At 33.4% G+C, this 25034-nt stretch overlaps 1 long non-coding RNA gene across 1 annotated transcript; it reads right to left on the reverse strand.

The window, feature by feature from the left end:
• Window positions 1-1519: 1519 nt before the first annotated feature.
• On the reverse strand, window positions 1520-17570 carry LOC119765089. Its single transcript, XR_005276495.1, has 4 exons — window positions 17389-17570; window positions 17148-17309; window positions 7080-7341; window positions 1520-2070 (listed from the first exon to the last, which is right to left on the reverse strand). It is a non-coding gene; the product is annotated as an uncharacterized LOC119765089 (long non-coding RNA).
• Window positions 17571-25034: the final 7464 nt, after the last annotated feature.

Raw genomic sequence — 25034 nt, forward strand, 5'->3', positions numbered from 1 at the left:
CACGTTCAGGCCCGACTACCGCAAAAATTTGTAATTGTTCCTCGGGACCTTGGCAACTAAAATCAACCAAACTTCGGGACAATGCACAGAATGGTCAACCAAACAAAACGTGTTTGGCTCTATTTTTCGTTTATTCAAGGCCAAACATTAAAACGCGTTTTTCTCGGAACGTCAAAAAGCGACAAACGACAGGACAAAACAACAACGTCGATTTGATACATTGATCATTTCGCAAAAAATGCTTTTAGTTGAAAATCAAAATACAGTCCAGACTCGATTATCCGAAGGCCTTGTCAAAAGTTCACTACGGATAATCAAATAATACAAAAAAAATAAGTCGTCTTTTTTTTTTTGGCTGTCGAGCCCCTAAACTACTTTAAAGTGATCAAGTAATTTTAAATCTAAAATGGCGGTGATGAAATATTCAAAAAATGCATTTTGTAATTCAATAATCAACTATTTAGATTTGATTGAAAGGGTTGGTCGCGGAACTCGAATTGGACGTAAAAAAATAAAAAAAAAATGTTCATAGCCATATGCCAAAATTGATTAAGACAAATCAGTTCTGTTAAACAAAATCTAGAACAAACTGAATCCTGCGCATCGAGTCGTCGCATAAAGCCGTTGCTATTTAATCCTTACCACGTAGATACCGTTTTGGAAAATTGTCCTTTGCTGAAAATTGCCGCTACAAAAAAAATCTTTATTTTATGGAACGTGGATGATCTCAATAACCCGCACTCTTGAAGCGTCCGCGTGTTTTATGGATGGCCTTCTACGGTTATTTGTTTTTTTTTTCAATCTAAAAAAACACGTAGGAGAATTTAATATTTACGTCATACTTAAAAAAAAATATCCCTAAATAACAATATAGTTTATATCAAGGTTATCATTCGGGAAAATTGATTTTCGGTGAAGTAACCATTCGGGTGTATGTAAATTCGGGAAAACGACAGTTCGGTAAAATGGCCATTCAGGTAAATGACATTCGGGGATATGGAATTTTCGGGAAAATGATTTTCGGGGATGTGGAATTTTCGGGAAAATGAATTTCGGGGATGTGGAATTTTCGGGAAAATGATTTTCGGGGAAGTGGCACTTTCGGGGAAATGATTTTCGGGGATGTGGAATTTTCGGGGAAATGATTTTCGGGGATATGGGATTCGGGAAAGTGGGATTCGGGGATAAGGGATAAAACCCAGGGCAGGGACACTGCATTTGCGAGGGGTGCTTTGTTTACCTTAAATTGCACCCTGGAACACTAAAGACGTTATAGTTCCAACATCTCCCCGCCAAAAACGAATGTTTTTGAATTTACCGAAACGCTCTTTCACTAACGCAAGTTCCGGTGAAGACCATCCTTGTCACGGCACCAATGTTCGGCCAGGGGCCGACTCCGCTGAGGCCAGAACCACCAGCATACCGATTCTTTCCAGGTTCTACTGCAGCAAACGAAGCGAAAGATGACCAGCGGATAAAACTTACAGGGCTCGGAAACGGGTGAAATAAAACACCGAGCTTGAGTACTCCGCCAGGCGACTTGCCTGGTCGGAGGTTTGATGAGAAAAAGAACGTTTATTTGCACGAATCTTAACTCTACACTTTTCACAGGTCATAAAAGTATCACAGATAAAATGTAAACAAATAACAATACTACCCTACAATCAGATATTCACCACACTGCATTGGCAAAAGGTGCTTTGTTTACCTTAAATTGCACCCTGGAACAGCAAAACTGGCAGTGTTGCAAGCGCAAAACATACGTTGCCAGTGCCGATTTATTTTGCATCGACCAATCTGTTTCCTTTGACAATCTGTAATCCTAACAGGTATAGATCGTTAATATATGTTACCAACCTTAATTTCCAACAGCGTATTAACGTTTTGTTTTTCATCCTTCAATATTTTAATTCTGCTATTAAGAGCTTCTGTTTCCTTCAGATTTTTCTTTTCTTTTTTTTCTAGTTGCTCTATGTGGTTCTTTGCATCCAAAAGATTTTTCTCCACTATTGCAAATCTCATCACGATGATTTCTTTATCTTTAACTGCGGACTGGTGCTCTTTCTGCAACTGTACAAGTATGTGGAATATTAGTAATTTCATTGAAAACCTGTATCTGAATGAATGTATATAAAAATAATTAATCCACCCTTAGGTGGTTGGCGCCTTCCTCACATTTAAAGGGTGCCATCCAAAATGCAAAAATTGCGTAAATAACACTTAAGTGCTTATAACTTTTGATAGGGTTGTCAGATCTTCAATGTTTTGGACACGTTAGAAAGTTCTTTTGAATACCCATCCTACGATAGGTCGCATGATAGATCCGGACAATGTTTTCATCAAAATATCTGTCCAAAAAGCGTATAAATAACCCTTAAGTGCTTATAATTTTTGATAGATTTGTCAGATCTTCAATGTCTTCGACGCGTTGGAAAGGTCTTTTAAATTCCTTTCTGAAAATGTATAGCATGGCGGGTTTTCTTAAAAAATCCACCCTTTTTACAATCTTCCGGACTTTTGTTAAAATCGATTTTTTAGCATAACTTTTGAAGTACTTGACTAAACTACATAATTTTTAATAGCGACTTATGGGATCCCAAGACGGATCGAATGACGCCAAAACGGACAAAATCGGTTCAGCCAATGTCGAGATAATCGAGTGACAATTTTTTGATCAACATCCCACCACACACACAGACATTTGCTCAGAATTTGATTCTGAGTCGATAGGTATACATGAAGGTGGGTCTAGGAAGTCTAATTGAGAAGTTCATTTTTCGAGTGATTTTATAGCCATTCCTCAGTAACGTGAGGAAGGCAAAACGTTACTTAATTCACCATTAGGTGGTTGGTTGCGTTGGAAATTACGAAAATTTTGATACCAAAACATCTATAGGTCATCGCTGAAATTTTAAAGTTATCGCAGTTTTAGTGAAAAAAGTTGATTTTTTGCCGATTTCGTCATTTTCCCGTTTTTGCGCGTGAAGCGTCGAAAAACTCAGTTTTTATTTTCAAAAAATCATATCTCCGAAACGGAGTCGTGTGGTGTTCGTTGGATCGATCGGAGAGTGAATCGACGCGCGCGAATCCGCGGGAAAGTGGTAGAAAGTTCTCGAAATCATTGAAAAAGGGGTCGCGGTTTGCCCAGAGATGTTGGGCCTTCAGTCGTGTGGTGTTCGTTGGATCGATCGGAGAGTGAATCGACGCGCGCGAATCCGCGGGAAAGTGGTAGAAAGTTCTCGAAATCATTGAAAAAGGGGTCGCGGTTTGCCCAGAGATGTTGGGCCATCAGTCGTGTGGTGTTCGTTGGATCGATCGGAGAGTGAATCGACGCGCGCGAATCCGCGGGAAAGTGGTAGAAAGTTCTCGAAATCATTGAAAAGGGGGTCGAAGTGTGCCCAGAGAAGATGGGCCATCAGTCGTGTGGTGTTCGTTGGATCGATCGGAGAGTGAATCGACGCGCGCGAATCCGCGGGAAAGTGGTAGAAAGTTCTCGAAATCATTGAAAAAGGGGTCGCGGTTTGCCCAGAGATGTTGGGCCATCAGTCGTGTGGTGTTCGTTGGATCGATCGGAGAGTGAATCGACGCGCGCGAATCCGCGGGAAAGTGGTAGAAAGTTCTCGAAATCATTGAAAAAGGGGTCGCGCTTTGCCCAGAGATGTTGGGCCATCAGTCGTGTGGTGTTCGTTGGATCGATCGGAGAGTGAATCGACGCGCGCGAATCCGCGGGAAAGTGGTAGAAAGTTCTCGAAATCATTGAAAAAGGGGTCGCGGTTTGCCCAGAGATGTTGGGCCATCAGTCGTGTGGTGTTCGTTGGATCGATCGGAGAGTGAATCGACGCGCGCGAATCCGCGGGAAAGTGGTAGAAAGTTCTCGAAATCATTGAAAAAGGGGTCGCGGTTTGCCCAGAGAAGTTGGGCCATCAGTCGTGTGGTGTTCGTCGGATCGATCGGAGAGTGAATCGACGCGCGCGAACCCGCGGGAAAGTGGTAGAAAGATCTCGAAATCATTGAAAAGGGGTCGCGGTTTGCCCAGAGAAGTTGAGCCATCAGTCGTGTGGTGTTCGTCGGATCGATCGGAGAGTGAATCGACGCGCGCGAACCCGCGGGAAAGTGGTAGAAAGTTCTCGAAATCATTGAAAAGGGGGTCGAAGTGTGCCCAGAGAAGTTGGGCCATCAGTCGTGTGGTGTTCGTTGGATCGATCGGAGAGTGAACCGACGCGCGCGAATCCGCGGGAAAGTGGTAGAAAGTTCTCGAAATCATTGAAAAAGGGGTCGCGGTTTGCCCAGAGATGTTGGGCCATCAGTCGTGTGGTGTTCGTTGGATCGATCGGAGAGTGAATCGACGCGCGCGAATCCGTGGGAAAGTGGTAGAAAGTTCTCGAAATCATTGAAAAAGGGGTCGCGGTTTGCCCAGAGATGTTGGGCCATCAGTCGTGTGGTGTTCGTTGGATCGATCGGAGAGTGAATCGACGCGCGCGAATCCGCGGGAAAGTGGTAGAAAGTTCTCGAAATCATTGAAAAAGGGGTCGCGGTTTGCCCAGAGAAGTTGGGCTATCATTCGTGTGGTGTTCGTCGGATCGATCGGAGAGTGAATCGACGCGCGCGAACCCGCGGGAAAGTGGTAGAAAGTTCTCGAAATCATTGAAAAGGGGGTCGAAGTGTGCCCAGAGAAGTTGGGCCATCAGTCGTGTGGTGTTCGTTGGATCGATCGGAGAGTGAATCGACGCGCGCGAATCCGCGGGAAAGTGGTAGAAAGTTCTCGAAATCATTGAAAAAGGGGTCGCGGTTTGCCCAGAGATGTTGGGCCATCAGTCGTGTGGTGTTCGTTGGATCGATCGGAGAGTGAACCGACGCGCGCGAATCCGCGGGAAAGTGGTAGAAAGTTCTCGAAATCATTGAAAAAGGGGTCGCGGTTTGCCCAGAGAAGTTGGGCCATCAGTCGTGTGGTGTTCGTCGGATCGATCGGAGAGTGAATCGACGCGCGCGAACCCGCGGGAAAGTGGTAGAAAGTTCTCGAAATCATTGAAAAAGGGGTCGCGGTTTGCCCAGAGATGTTGGGCCATCAGTCGTGTGGTGTTCGTTGGATCGATCGGAGAGTGAATCGACGCGCGCGAATCCGTGGGAAAGTGGTAGAAAGTTCTCGAAATCATTGAAAAAGGGGTCGCGGTTTGCCCAGAGATGTTGGGCCATCAGTCGTGTGGTGTTCGTTGGATCGATCGGAGAGTGAATCGACGCGCGCGAACCCGCGGGAAAGTGGTAGAAAGTTCTCGAAATCATTGAAAAAGGGGTCGCGGTTTGCCCAGAGAAGTTGGGCTATCAGTCGTGTGGTGTTCGTCGGATCGATCGGAGAGTGAATCGACGCGCGCGAACCCGCGGGAAAGTGGTAGAAAGTTCTCGAAATCATTGAAAAGGGGGTCGAAGTGTGCCCAGAGAAGTTGGGCCATCAGTCGTGTGGTGTTCGTTGGATCGATCGGAGAGTGAATCGACGCGCGCGAATCCGCGGGAAAGTGGTAGAAAGTTCTCGAAATCATTGAAAAAGGGGTCGCGGTTTGCCCAGAGATGTTGGGCCATCAGTCGTGTGGTGTTCGTTGGATCGATCGGAGAGTGAATCGACGCGCGCGAATCCGCGGGAAAGTGGTAGAAAGTTCTCGAAATCATTGAAAAAGGGGTCGCGGTTTGCCCAGAGATGTTGGGCCATCAGTCGTGTGGTGTTCGTTGGATCGATCGGAGAGTGAATCGACGCGCGCGAATCCGCGGGAAAGTGGTAGAAAGTTCTCGAAATCATTGAAAAAGGGGTCGCGGTTTGCCCAGAGATGTTGGGCCATCAGTCGTGTGGTGTTCGTTGGATCGATCGGAGAGTGAATCGACGCGCGCGAATCCGCGGGAAAGTGGTAGAAAGTTCTCGAAATCATTGAAAAAGGGGTCGAAGTGTGCCCAGAGAAGTTGGGCCATCAGTCGTGTGGTGTTCGTTGGATCGATCGGAGAGTGAATCGACGCGCGCGAATCCGCGGGAAAGTGGTAGAAAGTTCTCGAAATCATTGAAAAAGGGGTCGCGGTTTGCCCAGAGAAGTTGGGCCATCAGTCGTGTAGTGTTCGTTGGATCGATCGGAGAGTGAATCGACGCGCGCGAACCTGCGAGAAGTAGATCGGAAAAGAATTGAAATAGAGATTCGCATCGTTGAATTATATATTATATTTTCATTTCGTTTTGAAAGCCCATCCCATAGCATCGTTGCTCGGATGGCACGCCGGCGGTAAGAAGTTAAACATAAAAATTGTACATCACGGAATAATACGTTAATTCAAAATTCATTTCGTTTTGAAAGCCCTTCCCAAAGCATCGTTGCTCGGATGGCACGCCGGCGGTAAGAAGTAAAAATACGCAATTGATAAGTCCTTCTCACAGCGTCGTAGCTCAGAAGGCAACGATTGTTTCACTCTCTGGTCATATCATCTACCAAGATGAATCCTGACCTTCCCTTTCCTTCCCCAACTAACACAATTCCCCCACTTCCCGTGATGCTTGAAGGAGATGCTTTGGATTCAACGGTCGCATGCGGTGTCAACAGGTATAGAGCGACAAACTCTGTGTCTGATGAGTCTGCAACTTCAACTATCGGACTAACATTCCTACCTTTGTTGAACTGCATCTCCTTGGGGGGGCGCCGGTATTGACTCAAAGCAGAGATCTTCAGGGGTTATACAGTGAGGATGATTAGCTCCCACTACTCATCTGTTGGTTCATTGTGTAACTTCAGCTGATCCGTCAATAACGGAGTAGCAGCTCATTGGCAGTCAACCATGCTCATGCTCATGCTCATGCTCAAAATCATATCTCCGAAACGTACGGTTCGATATCGCCAGTTTTTTTATATGTTATGTGAAATTTTTCGAGGAATCCGATAAAAATATTTTCAGACATAGGCTCTTTTGGCCAGACACGGCCAAAACGCCATTTTAAGTTTTCATGCGACTTTTTCAAATGGTAAGCTAGATTTTTGAAACTTCCTACTATTTTCACAAATAGCCAAACTCATTGTAGGGTCTGATCATAGAATAGGTATAGGTAGAATTACCACTCGTTGCTTGCCCTATATAGTCGCTTGGCGACACTGCCGACAGCGCCATCATCAGGTCAAATGGGGAACTAAAAAGTCTGCAAACTAAATGAGGTGCGCATTTTTTGGCACGCTGACATTTCTCGGGTTATTTTTCAAAAGGTCCTTAGCGCCAGTTGTTAACAAAGCGGTTTTTTAATCGGTTCTCAATCAATTTACGAATAATCAAAATCAAAAATGCTTTGAATTATTCATCTGCACTTCCTTTAAATGCTGTTTACTGAAAAGATAAATAAAAGTTGATTTGTTTTAATTGCGGAAGCTGAGTGCTACGGAGATTCAGAGCCGGAAGAGCTTATCGGGATTTCTCGCCGGATAAAAGGCTAGTACAGAGTTCGGAAGGAAAGGGGTCAAGAAACAGCATTACGAACAGCAGAACAAAGGAGAGGGAGCGATTTCTTGGAGCATTTCTTCCCCCTTCTGGCTTGCTCTCGCCGCCGCTGCTGCCCATTTGATTTTTTTCTTGACCGGTTCCTTCCGAAGTGCATATACAGCTAAAAGATTTTCAATTTTTTGTTTTCGTTGGGGAAAACCTCTGCTCGGTGGCTATCCCTAAACACGTGGCATTTCCCCTTTTTGTCATCGGTTCTTTTCGGTCATTCCCCAGAAACGCACCACAGCTAATAATTTGACAGTTGGAGAACCTAAAAGCTTTCCTGTTGCCAAGTGTGTGTGCCGGCGAAAAAATCGTTCCTGTAGCTGAATTTGTGTGCTGGCGAATAACCGATCCAAAGAACTTCGTAAGTTCTTGCAAACAGAAAAAAAGCTCTTGCAATTTTAAACCACCGGAACTTACGGAACGCTAAAGTTTGCATTTGCAAACATTTGCAAGAAATTTGAAAAATAATATTCAATGCCCACCTAACTACGATCATCTTGTATCTTGAATGCGCAGGGTAGGTTAGTTCCCCGTTTCGCCACCATCTCAATTAGGCAGCACTGTTTTGTCTCCCGGTTAGATGAATGAGTGGCAATTCTACCTATAGGGGAGAGTGGGGAGACTTGATCCCCTTTTTTTGTATCGCACATAACTCTGTCAATTTCTTACAAAACTATAAACTTTTTGCATGAATTGAAAGCTTAAACATTCATCTATGTTTGGTTAATAAGGGTATTTCATCAGATAAACTCTTCGAATCATTCCAAGCGTTTTAAAAAAATATTTTAAACCGGCATTTTAAAAATGTTAGGTGTAACTTGATCCCCCTTTCGACATTTTGGAGAAATCTTAAGCAAAATGTTTCTTATTCATCCAAACTTTTAATTTTCTATAAGTTACAGCAATTTCACATAAAACCTGTACGTTTGTGTTCAAAATATAACAAGTTTAGTATGTAAAATATTTAAAAACTTAAAATATTATTTGTTAGATAAAAATTAAGCATGTTTACAAAAGCTGGAAATTTTTGTTTACAAAACTTTTGAAAAAAGGTTCAAACTGCAGTAAGTTATGTACAACTATACTAAAGGAAACTATGTATGAAAACCCAGCCCAATTGATTAATCTTGATGCTGATTCCAGTGGCTGTAAAAATGCAGGGATCAAGTCTCCCTAAACGCACTTTTTAAAACAATTGATTGTAAAAATAGTATGACGATAAATTTAACATTAAATGCGTAAGGGTTTTGGAGTTGATAAGTTTATCAAACAATTCATGTATAAAAAATATTTTTTTGAATAATTTTTGAGTGTATAGAAACATGTATAGAAACATATCAAAACAAAGAAAAAAAGATCTCTTGGAAGTTTTTTGCAGCACGTTTTAGAAAAATGTGTGTAACTCAATCTAAACATTTTTTTTAATTTTTTTCTTTGTTTTCTTCAATGAGTTGTAGTTAATTTCGCACAACTTTCTAGAGCAAAGTTAATTGTTTTACCCACATGCTGACGAGATACAGGCTTGGGATCAAGTGTCCCCGGGGATCAAGTATCCCCACTCTCCCCTACCTATTCTATGATTATATTCAACAAAAAAATTGTTGAATCAAACCTCGTACAGGCTGATTCTACAAAATATTTTTCTGCGTGTAGGATTACAATGATGTTGACGTAGATATTCGACGCAGGATGACAATAGGTCTATTCCCGTACTTGCAGAATTGCAGAATTTCTGCAGCTTCTGCAGAATTCTGCAGCCAGCATAAGTCACTTTTTTGCAGCACGTTCCCGTACTTTTCAGCTCGCTCTCTTCATCTCTCTCTTTTGCAGAAGTTCTGCAAGGAGAGAAGCCGCAAAACTTTTGCCTGGTCCTGACTGAAAAGTTCGTCGGACATCCGTCGTTTGTCGTCCGTGCAATCGTACGACGTCGCACGACAATGTCGTGCGACTTTCGCGCGAATGTCATACGTTTTTGCACCAAAATGTCGTATTTGTCGTGCGATCGATGATCGAAATTGTACGACATTGTCGTACGACATTCGACCGACGTCGCACGGTTTTGTTATTTAGGATGTCGTGCCTTTGTCGTGTGATGTCATTTCGGGTTTTTAGGTTATGTTGCAGTAAAAAATAGATATTTTTTTTATTTTTATTTATTTTTAGATGTATTTTTTTGTAAATTTCACTTTTTCACTCGATTTAAAATACATTCATTAATTTTACTTGTGTGTCGCGATCTCCACGTAGTTTTTGGCGTTGTCTTCCAGTTGGTCTTTCAGCTCATCGCTCGGCATCTTGGCCGGAAGTTTTTGGCGTTGTCTTCCGGGTCCGGAATTTGCCAGCCATCATTTCGAGCCGACCGCCACCGTTTATGTCCCATGGATTGATGGCCACCGGAGTACGGGACAATGTCGGTTTACGTACTTCCGGAGCAGATGTTTATGCGGTCGTTACAGCTTCCGTTCAACAAACTGCGTGGGACAACACAAAGACGCTGGTTTGTTAGCAGGATCAGATTGGAAAATTTTTGGTTACCTGAAAAAAGATAACGTCATTCGGCTGAATCATCATATCCAAATCATACCTAGAGTTTTGTTGTTGAAACAAAGGGAATCTCATGACAGATATTATACTCAAAAAATCTGTGAAAATTCATAAAATAATTAATTGTGGAATATTCAAAAATTTAACTTTCAATGTAAAATTTTGAAAAAAAATTAAAAAAGCAGTTAATTAAAACTTATAATTTTTTTAGAAAATAAAGATAAAAGAAAGTTTAAGACAACAAAAAATTCTAACATTCTAAATTTCAAATTAAAAATCAACATCAACGCATGGGTTTTCTCCAAAGTTTTATGGAGAAAACCCATCTGGACCTGTTTAAATATTTTTGATTTTTTTAAATTTAAAGTGCATGTGTTTCTGAAGACCCCATAGTCTATGCTTTGAGGATGCTAAGAACTTAAAAGACTTTAAACAATTTTAAAATGTTCGAATGTTTAAATTAATCGTAAAAATTTAAAATATCTGAATAATTTAAAAAAGAAAATTAATCTTTGGCATTTTTGAAATTTGCAAATATCAAGAATTATAAGAATACACTCAAAAACCCGATGGTTTGACACCAACTGTTGTCAAACGAAAGGGGTCACTTTTTAGTTTGACACCCATTTTACAAACGAAAAAGTGACCAATCACCGGGGGCTGAGTGTAATACAATATAAAAATTTAAGAGATTAAAAATTGTGGAACCTAAATATTTCAAAATTATAAAATTTTTAGAATTTAGAGTTTTAGAACTTTAAAATTAAGAAAAACTCAAAAATCAAACCATCCACATAAACGACCCCCGGGTCTTTTGTGGTCTCTATTGCAAGTTTCTGCTCGAACCTAGGAGTCCGAAGGCTTGAATGGGGAGAGCACCCAAACCTCTTTTACTCCAAGGAACCTTCCACCCCAGTGTTTGAACTGACGACCTTTGGATTGTGAGTCCAACCGCCGCCAGCGATTCCACCGGAGTAGGCTTGGTTTGGTGTGTTGTTTGTACTTATGGCATGGAGACGACTCCTACACCTGGAATGACTTAACGGCCTAACAACCAAGGCCGGGACCGACATTTTACTTCCTCATCCGATGGAAGGTTGCAGCAGATGGGAATCGAACCCAGAATCATCCGCTTACAAAGCGGACAGCGTAACCATTCGGCCACGCACTGCCACTAAAATTCTTAAATTCTATAAATCTTTAAGTCTAAAATTTTAAAATCCTAAAATTCTAAAATTCAAAAAAAATATTTTTAAATCCTAAAATTATAAAAAATGCTAAAATTTAAAATTTGATAATTTTAGAATTTGAGAATTTGGGAATTTGAGAATTTGAGAATTTTAGAATTTTAGAATTTTAGAATTTTAGAATTTTAGAATTTTAGAATTTTAGAATTTTAGAATTTTAGAATTTTAGAATTTTAGAATTTTAGAATTTTAGAATTTTAGAATTTTAGAATTTTAGAATTTTAGAATTTTAGAATTTTAGAATTTTAAATTTTAGAATTTTAGAATTTTAGAATTTTAAATTTTAGAATTTTAAATTTTAAATTTTAAATTTTAGAATTTTAAATTTTAGAATTTTAAATTTTAGAATTTTAGAATTTTAGAATTTTAGAATTTTAGAATTTTAAATTTTAGAATTTTAGAATTTTAGAATTTTAGAATTTTAAATTTTAAATTTTAAATTTTAGAATTTTAAATTTTAAATTTTAGAATTTTAGAATTTTAAATTTTAGAATTTTAGAATTTTAAATTTTAGAATTTTAAATTTTAGAATTTTAAATTTTAAATTTTAGAATTTTAGAATTTTAAATTTTAGAATTTTAGAATTTTAGAATTTTAGAATTTTAGAATTTTAGAATTTTAAATTTTAGAATTTTAATTTTAGAATTTTAGAATTTTAAATTTTAGAATTTTAGAATTTTAGAATTTTAGAATTTTAAATTTTAGAATTTTAATTTTAGAATTTTAGAATTTTAGAATTTTAGAATTTTAAATTTTAGAATTTTAGAATTTTAGAATTTTAAATTTTAGAATTTTAAATTTTAGAATTTTAAATTTTAGAATTTTAAATTTTAAATTTTAAATTTTAGAATTTTAAATTTTAAATTTTAGAATTTTAGAATTTTAAATTTTAAATTTTAGAATTTTAGAATTTTAGAATTTTAAATTTTAAATTTTAGAATTTTAAATTTTAGAATTTTAGAATTTTAGAATTTTAGAATTTTAGAATTTTAAATTTTAGAATTTTAAATTTTAGAATTTTAAATTTTAGAATTTTAGAATTTTAGAATTTTAAATTTTAAATTTTAGAATTTTAAATTTTAATTTTAGAATTTTAGAATTTTAGAATTTTAGAATTTTAAATTTTAGAATTTTAAATTTTAGAATTTTAAATTTTAAATTTTAATTTTAAATTTTAAATTTTAATTTTAAATTTTAAATTTTAGAATTTTAAATTTTAAATTTTAGAATTTTAAATTTTAGAATTTTAAATTTTAAATTTTAAATTTTAGAATTTTAGAATTTTAGAATTTTAAATTTTAAATTTTAGAATTTTAGAATTTTAAATTTTAGAATTTTAAATTTTAATTTTAGAATTTTAAATTTTAGAATTTTAGAATTTTAGAATTTTAAATTTTAGAATTTTAAATTTTAAATTTTAGAATTTTAAATTTTAGAATTTTAGAATTTTAGAATTTTAGAATTTTAAATTTTAAATTTTAAATTTTAAATTTTAGAATTTTAAATTTTAGAATTTTAAATTTTAAATTTTAAATTTTAAATTTTAGAATTTTAGAATTTTAAATTTTAAATTTTAGAATTTTAGAATTTTAAATTTTAGAATTTTAGAATTTTAGAATTTTAGAATTTTAAATTTTAGAATTTTAAATTTTAATTTTAGAATTTTAAATTTTAAATTTTAAATTTTAGAATTTTAAATTTTAGAATTTTAAATTTTAAATTTTAGAATTTTAGAATTTTAGAATTTTAGAATTTTAAATTTTAAATTTTAGAATTTTAGAATTTTAAATTTTAATTTTAGAATTTTAGAATTTTAAATTTTAAATTTTAAATTTTAGAATTTTAAATTTTAAATTTTAAATTTTAGAATTTTAGAATTTTAAATTTTAGAATTTTAGAATTTTAGAATTTTAAATTTTAGAATTTTAGAATTTTAGAATTTTAGAATTTTAAATTTTAAATTTTAATTTTAGAATTTTAGAATTTTAAATTTTAAATTTTAAATTTTAATTTTAAATTTTAGAATTTTAAATTTTAGAATTTTAGAATTTTAAATTTTAGAATTTTAGAATTTTAAATTTTAAATTTTAAATTTTAGAATTTTAGAATTTTAGAATTTTAAATTTTAGAATTTTAAATTTTAGAATTTTAGAATTTTAGAATTTTAGAATTTTAAATTTTAATTTTAGAATTTTAGAATTTTAAATTTTAAATTTTAGAATTTTAAATTTTAAATTTTAAATTTTAGAATTTTAAATTTTAGAATTTTAAATTTTAGAATTTTAGAATTTTAAATTTTAAATTTTAGAATTTTAAATTTTAAATTTTAGAATTTTAAATTTTAGAATTTTAAATTTTAAATTTTAAATTTTAAATTTTAAATTTTAGAATTTTAGAATTTTAAATTTTAAATTTTAGAATTTTAGAATTTTAGAATTTTAGAATTTTAAATTTTAGAATTTTAGAATTTTAGAATTTTAGAATTTTAGAATTTTAAATTTTAGAATTTTAGAATTTTAAATTTTAGAATTTTAGAATTTTAGAATTTTAAATTTTAGAATTTTAGAATTTTAGAATTTTAGAATTTTAAATTTTAGAATTTTAAATTTTTAGAATTTTAGAATTTTAAATTTTAAATTTTAAATTTTAGAATTTTAAATTTTAGAATTTTAGAATTTTAGAATTTTAGAATTTTAGAATTTTAGAATTTTAGAATTTTAGAATTTTAGAATTTTAGAATTTTAGAATTTTAGAATTTTAAATTTTAGAATTTTAAATTTTAGAATTTTGAATTTTGAATTTTGAATTTTGAATTTTAGAATTTTAGAATTTTAGAATTTTAGAATTTTAGAATTTTAGAATTTTAGAATTTTGAATTTTGAATTTTGAATTTTAGAATTTTAGAATTTTAGAATTTTAGAATTTTAGAATTTTAGAATTTTAAATTTTAAATTTTAGAATTTTAAATTTTAAATTTTAGAATTTTAAATTTTAGAATTTTAGAATTTTAAATTTTAAATTTTAGAATTTTAGAATTTTAGAATTTTAAATTTTAGAATTTTAGAATTTTAAATTTTAGAATTTTAGAATTTTAGAATTTTAGAATTTTAAATTTTAGAATTTTAGAATTTTAAATTTTAAATTTTAGAATTTTAGAATTTTAAATTTTAGAATTTTAAATTTTAGAATTTTAAATTTTAGAATTTTAGAATTTTAGAATTTTAAATTTTAGAATTTTAGAATTTTAGAATTTTAGAATTTTAAATTTTAAATTTTAGAATTTTAGAATTTTAAATTTTAGAATTTTAGAATTTTAAATTTTAAATTTTAGAATTTTAGAATTTTAAATTTTAGAATTTTAAATTTTAGAATTTTAGAATTTTAAATTTTAGAATTTTAGAATTTTAAATTTTAAATTTTAAATTTTAGAATTTTAGAATTTTAAATTTTAGAATTTTAGAATTTTAGAATTTTAGAATTTTAGAATTTTAGAATTTTAAATTTTAAATTTTAGAATTTTAAATTTTAGAATTTTAGAATTTTAATTTTAGAATTTTAAATTTTAGAATTTTAGAATTTTAGAATTTTAGAATTTTAGAATTTTAAATTTTAGAATTTTAAATTTTAGAATTTTAGAATTTTAAATTTTAGAATTTTAAATTTTAAATTTTAAATTTTAGAATTTTAGAATTTTAAATTTTAAATTTTAATTTTAGAATTTTAAATTTTAGAATTTTAGAATTTTAGAATTTTAAATTTTAGAATTTTAGAATTTTAAATTTTAGAATTTTAAATTTTAGAATTTTAGAATTTTAAATTTTAGAATTTTAAAATTTTAAATTTTAGAATTTTAGAATTTTAGAATTTTAAATTTTAGAATTTTAGAATTTTAGAATTTTAGAATTTTAAATTTTAGAATTTTAGAATTTTAGAATTTTAGAATTTTAAATTTTAGAATTTTAGAATTTTAAATTTTAGAATTTTAAATTTTAGAATTTTAAATTTTAGAATTTTAAATTTTAAATTTTAAATTTTAAATTTTAGAATTTTAAATTTTAAATTTTAAATTTTAGAATTTTAGAATTTTAAATTTTAGAATTTTAAATTTTAAATTTTAAATTTTAGAATTTTAATTTTAAATTTTAGAATTTTAAATTTTAGAATTTTAAATTTTAGAATTTTAAATTTTAAATTTTAAATTTTAAATTTTAGAATTTTAAATTTTAAATTTTAGAATTTTAGAATTTTAGAATTTTAGAATTTTAAATTTTAATTTTAAATTTTAGAATTTTAGAATTTTAAATTTTAATTTTAAATTTTAAATTTTAGAATTTTAGAATTTTAAATTTTAAAGAATTTTAGAATTTTAAATTTTAGAATTTTAGAATTTTAAATTTTAAATTTTAGAATTTTAAATTTTAAATTTTAGAATTTTAAATTTTAGAATTTTAAATTTTAAATTTTAAATTTTAAATTTTAAATTTTAGAATTTTAGAATTTTAGAATTTTAAATTTTAAATTTTAAATTTTAAATTTTAGAATTTTAGAATTTTAGAATTTTAGAATTTTAAATTTTAGAATTTTAAATTTTAGAATTTTAAATTTTAGAATTTTAAATTTTAAATTTTAGAATTTTAGAATTTTAGAATTTTAAATTTTAGAATTTTAAATTTTAGAATTTTAGAATTTTAAATTTTAATTTTCGAATTTTAGAATTTTAGAATTTTAGAATTTTAGAATTTTAGAATTTTAGAATTTTAGAATTTTAGAATTTTAGAATTTTAGAAATTTAGAATTTTAGAATTTTAGAATTTTAGAATTTGAGAATTTTAGAATTTTAGAATTTTAGAATTTTAGAATTTTAGAATTTTAGAATTTTAGAATTTTAGAAATTTAGAATTTTAGAATTTTTAAATTTTTGAATTTTTTTTTATGATTTTAATATAAATATTTTTTTATTTAAAAAAAATATTTTTGCAAACCTTTTAAAAAAATACCTAATTTTTTTGTAATCTGCTTTGTTTTCAACCTTTTTTTTTTTGATTAATTTTATTTTTTTCAGTAAGGCCGTTGCAAATATTTTTCAAAATTTATGTCGCCCCCCCCCCCCCTTCAAAATTTGTCCGAAAAATCAGGGGGCAAAAAAAATATTTTTTCAAAATACTTCAAAATTTCAATAAAAACAAAAGTTAAATCAACTGAAAACAATCTAAAATGCATTTTTCTGCATTGATAATCATATTTAGCATGTTTGGGCTAGAATTACAATATTTTGAATTTTTATGGAGTTCCAATGCACCGCAAAAACTTTTTTTTTTCGCGAAAAATAAAATTTTCATCAATACTTTGATATTTTGAAAACTGATGATTGCAAAACAACTGGATAGGTGTATAATGCACTTTAAAACACTTTTTTCATTGAAATGTTGAAACCATGGCTTGTAAATTTAATTTTTAAACTTTTTAATTTTTTTGCCCCCTCGACTTTGGTCAGAGGCGAGGGACATAAACTTCAAAAAATATTTGCAACGGCCTAAAAAAAATATAAAAAAAATCTGTAAAATATTATTCAGGATGTTGGTAGTTTTTAAATTTTGAAACTCATCATCGAGATAATCCTGGCGGCGCACTTATGTTAGAGTTTTTTTATTGTACAATTCTGAAGTCCACTAATCATAACACCCAATATTAGCCCTCATACTTTCCGTCTTCCAAGCTCACTCCCGATACTTTGAAATGCGCCTCTTCCATCATTTCAATGACTTAAAGCAACAGTTCTATTGATAAAAACTTCCGGTGGATCAGAAACACCGCCACGAGATGATTATTCTGTACCCCTTTTTCTCTTACTCTTACTTTTGACACTCGGTGTTTCATCCTCCTCCTCCTTTGGAATGAACCATATCCTCCATAAGCTCGGTTCCTTCCGGTCCCGTCTTCCGCAACGAAGACCTGGCCCACCGGATTCATGCGTCTCGTCCTCCTCCTCCACCGCCACGAAGACCGAATTCTGAATATCTGGAACATAAGAAACTATAATTTGGCCACTTGCCCACTCCGGCCGGAGCTTTCCGACAGAAAAAGAAGCACAACTTACCTATCAACCGGTCAAAATCCTTCCGAAGCCCAACATCAACAATAACGGGTTCGATTCGGTTGCAATCAAGTCCAAACAAGACCAGCTGAAGAGAACTGTCAAACTGTTTGCGTCGACGAAAATCGTGACGTCGAATTGAAGGAAAATCGATGGAAAAAAAAAAACAATGTCGGGCATGTCGAGTGTTTGTCGTACGTTTGTCGTCCTTTCGACCAATCGATATCGAAACGGTAAAATCAAAACCGCGCGACAGCTTGTACGACGTGCGACATTTTTCAAACAGGGTGGGTAGCGCGTTCCAGTACTTTTTCTGCAATATGGTACACAGTTGAGTGGATTTACTCAAATTGGGTATTGAAGTTTTTTTTAATTATTTCAAAACAATTAAAAAAATGGATTGACAAAAATTGTAATTGAAAGAAGTTTACCTCTAGAACGGGGACTTATTTTTTATGCAAATCAACATTTTATCTAAAAAATCAAGCATGTACCATTTATTAAACTAGAAATTAATAATGCTTAGGTAGACATTTTATATTAGAAACAACTCAAAACTTTACATTAGGTAAACAATTTAAGAAATGAGATTGGCAGGTACGTTTAAAAAACATGATTAAAAAAAGAAAAAGGTTAAATATAGAAGGTATATTTATATGATTTATATAGACCATAAATACATGTTTAATAGCAAAATGTTTGAAAGATAACATAAATAAATTATGTTTGGATTTCACATCGAAGAACAACGGTGACGCAGCGAAATTGACAAATAAAAAAAATGAATCACAAACTCTACAATTTTGAAACTCATAAATTTATAAATCTGAAAATTAAGAAATTCGTGATTAAAAATATAAAAAGAACTATTTTCAAATTGAGGAACTTGAAAAAAATAAATCGGATATTAGAGAAATTTAAAAATGCAAATATTTATTTCAGAAAAATAACAATAAATCAGAAATTCAAAGCTTGAAAATTCAAATAATTAAAAATTAAACATTGAAAATTTAAAAAAAAATCTTAATTTTCAAAATTTGATATAAAAAAGTAAAGGTTTCTAACTTAAAAGTTCCTAAACTTAAAAATTCAAATAATTTTAAATTCGAAATAAATGAATCAAAAGTTTTCAATATTTCAAAGTTCAGAACACCAAAAATACAAAAGCTACAGTTTAAAAAAATAATAAAAAATTAAGAAACTAAAAAAAAGTAAAATTTTAAAATTCTGTACATAAAAAAAATGAAAACTCAAATATTAAAAAATTGAAACAGAAACGTACTCTATTTTCCGAAGAACTCGTCAAAATGTTCAATCTCTAAATCCTCTAAACCTGATTTTCTAACGACTCCAAAAAAATGTACTTTTTGTGATTCAAGATGGCGCATTTAAGAATTTCCGAATTTTACAATTTAAACATCCTAAAATTTAAGAATTCGACTAAATTACATCACATTTATTGGTTCAAATAAGAATACAAATTGGTAGCACCGTTAAAGGTACAATTTATTATTTGGCAATTAAATTTACCTATTATTTAAACAAACATATTTAGTCTATTCAAAAAGTTATCATTTTAACACTAAAAAAAATATCGCTTTTTCATTTACATTAATGAACTAAGCATGAAATCGTTAACACAAAAAAATCGTTCTCAATAAAACCAGACACTAGACCAGACATAAAAAAAACCTAACTACCCAAAAAATCCATCAATTCAAAATATACAAACGTCTCTTCAAAAGACTAATTCAATTTAGTAATAATAAAACAAAAAAAATATTACAGCTAATAATAAAATGCTTGATTTCACCCAAATTGCAAACTTTATGTAAGCGTGTACTCAACATCCATCACACCAACTTGCAGTCACTTTGGGAGCGTTCTTTTATTACGTAACGCGAAAAATCGGACTTTTAGACCCCCTCCCCCCCCCTCGTAACAAAATTTCCATACAAATTTTAAAAATGTTGTATGGAGCGTAAAACGGCCTCCGACCCCCCCTCCCCTACTGCGTTACGTAATAAAAGAACGCTCCCTTTTCAACAAGAAAGAGAAGAGAGAGCTTGCAGAAAAGTACGGGAACGGGTTTGCTGCAACTTCTGTCTCTCTCATTGCAGAAGTTCTGCCTGGGAAAAAAGTTACTAATGTTGCACACGCAAATTCCAGATAACACAGATCTGTGTAAAAAAATTACACAATTTGTAGAACATGTTCTAGCTGTCAAAACTGTGCAGTTTTATAACACAGATCTGTGTAAAAAGTTACACAGATTTCCGATCAGCTTTCCTTTCAAATCTGGGTAAAAAAGGAAAAGCTAAGATGGCGTCGCTCTTGCAGCAAACTTTTGTAAGTTTTTCCTCGTGATCAAAATATTGGAAAATTAATAAAATACTTCAATGTTTTTAGACTTATCAACAAACTGATCATCATATGCACCGTAAAACCATGGGGAGCAGTGATCGTACTTGAATTCAAGGTAATGTATCTCATAAATATTTGCTTGGTAATCCTAACCTAACTCAATTTTTATTCAAGTTGTCTCACACACATGTCGTAGATTTTGACCTAACCCGAGCAAAAGTCTTCTCTTTATTTCAAGATCCCACCACCCACCACTTGAAACAAGACTGCTCGCTTCTACACTAAACACCAGACTAAAGACCTCGTTCTGAACTGCGATGCACCAAAGATCCTCTCCCGCTACCAATGATCCGAAGTACACAGACACACGCAAAACCCTCTCATTCCTACCACGCGCGTCGCGCGTCTTCAACGCTCTTCAGAATCGTTGCTTTCATTCGTATCGCTTTCTCTCTTCCAACACCAACGCTTCGCGTTGCGCCGGCTACACTCGACGCTTGCGACGCACTAATACAGTCGCACACGCGCTGCTGGTAGGCCTATTTAAAAACACACCGATGTTGCTCACTTCGTGTGCGTCGTCGCCCGTTCGAAATTCGACACTAATAATGCAAATGGTCATAAATGACTTCTCTAAAATATTTCGCACTGATTCTCATATTCGAAGCTACTTCTACGAAACAATATAATGTACACGCCTTATCTGCGACATTTTCCTTCTCCTGTACTCTGTTAAATAAACTGACAGATTTTCTTAAACTTCGCAAATTTTTCACATATTATATTTTATTTCTCCCTAGAAATCCAATCAAAGGCTACAACATAAAGCCTCAGTTTCTTGGATCTTTTTATTATTCCTGCTCGCAATCTTCATCTTCTAATACTAGGAAATAAATTCTTAAACGCAGTGATTTCTCTACTACAATCATCTTTAAATTCAAAGGCTCAAACGCAAGGCGTATTACTTAGTCACTGATTCAAACCTTCGCATTAAACTAATTAAAACTATCAAACACATCATCATCTTGAAATTGTCCACAGAGATGAAATTTCAAAGCACAGCGATTTCCCACTCAGAATCATTATTCTGTAATAATCCTAAAAAAAAAATCCTCCTAGAAAACAAATCAAGGTCTCGCTCATGTCGATTGTTTGCCTGGCTATCAGCATTCTTTAAATTCACACTGGAAATCAACTCATAAGCACAGCAATTTTGCTCACAATCATCATATTTAAACACTTCCTAGAATGTCAATCAAGACACCATCGATCAAAACCAACTCATTTTTGAATTCTCCTCAGGACACAATCAATGACTCTAATACAACTCATGTTACTGACCTAAATTCATAAATACTTCGATTGTTATCGCTGAAACCCAACTTTTCCAAAATTCTCTCCAGAAATCCAATCAATGGCTCGCAATCTTCATCTTCTAATACTCACCAGTAATTAAATTCTTAAACTCGGTGATTTCTTTACTCTCAATCATCTGTAAAATCTCTCTATGCCATCAATCAAAGGCTCTAACGCAAAACGTATAGGTCATCAGGTCCTTTTTCAAATCTTCACATCAAACTAATTAACGATGCTCGAAATCCACAGATATTAAATTTTGAAACACAAATCTATGAAAATCCTCATAGAAAACAAATCAAGACTATCACTCCCCAAATTTTCGCCCTCCTCAAATCTTTGCACTAAACCAATAAAAAATCTCAATCACATCGATTATTTTGCTCACTATCATCATTCTTTAAATTCCCACTAAAAATCAAATTCTTAAGCAAGGTAATATTTGCTCACAATCATCTTAATCATCTTAAATATGACTCATAAGCTGTGAACCGCGGGTACTACGTTGAACCGCATCGGCTCGCCCCTTGTATGACAGATCAACCTGGCAGCGCTGGCCTTTTTCGATTCTGTTTTGTGCTGATTTACGCGCGCATCTTGTTTGGTTTTGTTTTGTTTGGCAATCAAGGCAGCAGGCAGCAAATAAATCTGTTCAACAGATCGCCGACGACCTCACCGCCGGATGATTGGTATCATCTCAAATCCGGTCAACTCGGTGGTCCCGATTGCCTGCGACACTCTACCCAAGGTCAGAGTTTTGGACACTAGGCGCGTGTTAGGCATTTCCACGCTGGAAATTATCCGTGCCAACACGTTCATCGGTGAGGTTGTCGACGTCGACGGGTCAACATTACGGTCATCGGAGGTCACTCCGGCGAGACCATCATCCCAGTGCATCCCAGAGCTTCCCAAGAACAAGATTGCCGCCCTGACGGAACGCATTCAAGAGGTCCTCATAGCCATGGCCAGTGCCGGAGCCTGTTTTGCCCTCGCTCTGGCCCAGAGCCACTTACTTCTCATAGCCGCTGCTGCTGGGCAAGAACAGTCTCGAGAAGAGCCTTGGTCTGTCCAAGGTGAACGACTACGAACAGGAGCTGCTGAAAAATGTTATTCCAAAGCTGATGAAAAACATCCAGAATGATCAAAAAAACAATTCATCTAGATTAAGTCGAAAATGTTTGTAATCAATTTATTGAACATAAATATTCAAGTGCATGATAAAAAGTATCCGCAACGTTATTGCTGAGGTTCGGAATGCCAAGTTGGCAGTTCAGGGCAAAGATCTTGGCCGTGTGGAGGTACGTCGAGGCCCAGATGGCGTCTGCATGAACTTTCTTGCCTTTTAGGGTGACGATTTCGGGTTGGAGGAGGTCGGTTTTCCCCGGCGATATCAAACGGAGGCGGCCCACGTCTTGACTCTAGATACGCCGACTTAGCTTGGCAAACCCGACGGTGTCCACGTGGTCGTTTTCGGAGAGGGTGATGATTAACAGATTGTGAGGCCCTTGTTGCCGTTCGAATTCCGGAATGGCCTTCAAGCGTAGGCGTTTCCACCGTTCAGCGTTCTTAAACGCAGTGATTTCTCTACTACAATCATCTTTAAATTCAAAGGCTCAAACGCAAGGCGTATTACTTAGTCACTGATTCAAACCTTCGCATTAAACTAATTAAAACTATCAAACACATCATCATCTTGAAATTGTCCACAGAGATGAAATTTCAAAGCACAGCGATTTCCCACTCAGAATCATTATTCTGTAATAATCCTAAAAAAAATCCTCCTAGAAAACAAATCAAGGTCTCGCTCATATCGATTGTTTGCCTGGCTATCAGCATTCTTTAAATTCACACTGGAAATCAACTCATAAGCACAGCAATTTTGCTCACAATCATCATATTTAAACACTTCCTAGAATGTCAATCAAGACACCATCGATCAAAACCAACTCATTTTTGAATTCTCCTCAGGACACAATCAATGACTCTAATACAACTCATGTTACTGACCTAAATTCATAAATACTTCGATTGTTATCGCTGAAACCCAACTTTTCCAAAATTCTCTCCAGAAATCCAATCAATGGCTCGCAATCTTCATCTTCTAATACTCACCAGTAATTAAATTCTTAAACTCGGTGATTTCTTTACTCTCAATCATCTGTAAAATCTCTCTATACCATCAATCAAAGGCTCTAACGCAAAACGTATAGGTCATCAGGTCCTTTTTCAAATCTTCACATCAAACTAATTAACGATGCTCGAAATCCACAGATATTAAATTTTGAAACACAAATCTATGAAAATCCTCATAGAAAACAAATCAAGACTATCACTCCCCAAATTTTCGCCCTCCTCAAATCTTTGCACTAAACCAATAAAAAATCTCAATCACATCGATTATTTTGCTCACTATCATCATTCTTTAAATTCCCACTAAAAATCAAATTCTTAAGCAAGGTAATATTTGCTCACAATCATCTTATTCAAACTTTCTCTAGAATGTCGATCCAAATCCAACTCTCTTTGAATTCTCCTCAAAACTCAGTCAAAGGCTCCAACACAACACATGTAAATCCCTTTCTCCAATGCTGATCCGAATTCATAAACACATCGATTGTTTTTCCTCAAAATCAACTTTTCTAAGATCCTCCTCAAGCTGATCCCCTGGCTGATACTCTCAAACTCACGACAATTCTTGTTTTTAATGATTACTGTAAAACGTGAAGGCTCTTAGGCCACCGTTTCTCACATCTTCGCTTCAAACTAAAATTCTCAAACGCATCAATCATTTATGCTCGCAATTATCATCTTTAAATTCTCCCAAGAAACTCAATCAAAGGCTCCAACGAAAAGCGTGTAGGCCAACACCTACCGTTTCCTAAATCTATGCATCAAACCAATTGAAACTCTCAAACAAAACTATTCTTTCAAGCTCCAAATCATCTTTTCATTCTCTCTAGAAATTAAATCATCGGTTTCAACAGAAAGGCTCCTCAGATCATCTGTAATTCTCCCTAAAAAATCAATCAAAGGCTCCAACGCAAGGCGTGTAAGTGATCAGGTCACTCTTTATCAGGTCAAACTGATTGAATCTCTCAAGCACATCGATGCTCGAAAAAATTCTCTTTTAAGTTATCGACATTGATTCAACACTCAACTGTTTCCGGCTCACAATCACCTATCAATCTCCTAACAAAACAAATCTTCATAGAAAACACATCGTTCCTTCTTGAAAACAAATAAAGACGATCAAAATACCGCTCCTCAAATCTTCACATCAAACTGATCGAAACCCTGAAACAAATCGATCATTCGGTGCGCTAAAATCATTTTTAAAATTCTCATCCGAAATCAAATTCTTAAGCACCGTGGTTTTCCGCTCACCATCATCAACATTTTTAAACTCTCCTCTGTCTCTCTGTCAATCAAATCACCCTCAATTAAAGAAAAAACCACCCTTTCTGATATATCCGCAGAACTTAATCAAAGGCTCTAACACAACTCGTGTAAGCCTTCAAGCTACCTTTTCAAAAATCTACGCCACAAACTGACCCAAATTCAGAAACACATTGATTATTTTCGTTCAAAACCAGTTCTTTCCTAAAATTTTCTCCAGAAATTCAATCAAAGTTATGTGGGTTGTAAAGCACCCGCCTTATATTACTGACTGACACTCTCACCATAGACTAATTAAAGACTAAACACTCCGAACAAAATTTTCCAAAAAATATGACTCATAAGCTGTGAACCGCGGGTACTACGTTGAACCGCATCGGCTCGCCCCTTGTATGACAGATCAACCTGGCAGCGCTGGCCTTTTTCGATTCTGTTTTGTGCTGATTTACGCGCGCATCTTGTTTGGTTTTGTTTTGTTTGGCAATCAAGGCAGCAGGCAGCAAATAAATCTGTTCAACAGATCGCCGACGACC

This window comes from Culex quinquefasciatus, chromosome 1 (genome assembly GCF_015732765.1).
Source record: "Culex quinquefasciatus strain JHB chromosome 1, VPISU_Cqui_1.0_pri_paternal, whole genome shotgun sequence".
Lineage (NCBI taxonomy): Eukaryota > Metazoa > Arthropoda > Insecta > Diptera > Culicidae > Culex > Culex quinquefasciatus.